The sequence below is a fragment of the Lepus europaeus genome, chromosome 7 (genome assembly GCF_033115175.1).
Source record: "Lepus europaeus isolate LE1 chromosome 7, mLepTim1.pri, whole genome shotgun sequence".
Classification (NCBI taxonomy): domain Eukaryota; kingdom Metazoa; phylum Chordata; class Mammalia; order Lagomorpha; family Leporidae; genus Lepus; species Lepus europaeus.
The window spans coordinates 72,305,351-72,306,762 of NC_084833.1; positions in this window are offsets into that span (position 1 = coordinate 72,305,351).

Consider the following 1,412-nt stretch of genomic DNA (forward strand, 5'->3'; position numbering starts at 1 on the left):
TTTTATATGGGGCAAATAAAGAGTTGCTTTTTTCAAGAGCTATTTATTTATTTATTTGAAAGGCAGAGTTATCAAAGAGACAATGAGATCTTCGCTGTTTCACTCCCCAAAAGGCCACAATGCTTGGGGCTGTGCCAGGAGCCAGGAGCCTCTTCCGGGTCTCCCACGTGGGTAGCAGGAGCCCAAGGATTTTGCTTTTCCCAGGTGCATTAGCAGGGAGCTGGAGCACTAAGTGGGACCGCAGGGCCTGTGCCCTCCGGTAAGGGATGCTGGCATCACAGGAGGCTTAACCTACTGCGCCACAACGCCGGCCGCTCAAGCCATTTCTTTTGGGGGAACATTAAATTATCTCTGGAGTGCCTGCTGGCCACGGTAAAGCACACTTTAGGTAACTAGTACTTTTTAAAGCCTTTATTTACGCTATCCCTACACAACGAATTCGACAGAAGCACCTGAATTCTTTTTCTTTTTTCTTGTATTTTAAGAGCATGCTCCCCCGTCACGAAGCCGAGGCAAAGCAGCTTACAAAGTGTACACACTGACGTGTTTTCCCTCCACGTGCCCCGAAGCTGTTCTGAAGTGCGGGCGATTCAGAGAGGGGGAGCGCTTACGCTCGGGGCTGGGTGTGGCTGCTGCGAGAAACCCTTTCTGGGGATGAGCGGGCTCCCTGGAGAGCTGCTTCAAGCCCCCGGGGAAAAGCCCTTCGCACAGAACCTCTGCATAAAGGCGTTTTCTTAAGGACTCATCTCTCGCAAGTCAGCCCAGGTGGCCGTTTGCGTGGGAAGCGGCGCGCTGGAGCAGACTTTCCAGCGACCCGTCCCGCGGCTCCGGGTACACGCCGCACCTCCCTCCCCGTCTTCGTTCCCGGAGGCACAGCCAGCCTCGGTAGCGGGACCCGCCCAGGCGCTCAGGAGCACCTGAAACCAGGGCGAGCAGGGAAGGGCAGGCTCCGGAGCGCCTCCGCTCCCAGAGCCCCCACCCACGGTCGCGGCCGTCGGCCGGGCGGGACGGAGGATGATTGACGGAGCCGCTCAGTGGCTGGGGGGCTGCAGAGGGAGGGACGAAAAGGGGACGATTGCGCTTCCGCCTTAAACTGGTTGGGCTGGGCCTCGGGGACAGCTTTCCCCAGGCCTATTGGCTTCCCAGAAGAGGTTGTTATGGTAACAAATGACCGAACAGTCCCTTACGAATCAGCCAATGAGAAGGGCCGTCTTTTCCACCGCACCTCTGAACCGTAGGTGTTGCGAAAGCCCGGGTAGGGGCCCGAGAAGAAGGAGGTGCCAGGACGTCCTGCGGAAGGGCCGGGGGCGGGGCTTGTGACGTTCGCCGACGAGCCAATCACGCAAGGCTTTTCCAACGGCCCCGCCCCTTTACCGCACATTTCCCCTCCCCTAGCTCATTTCGCACGACGC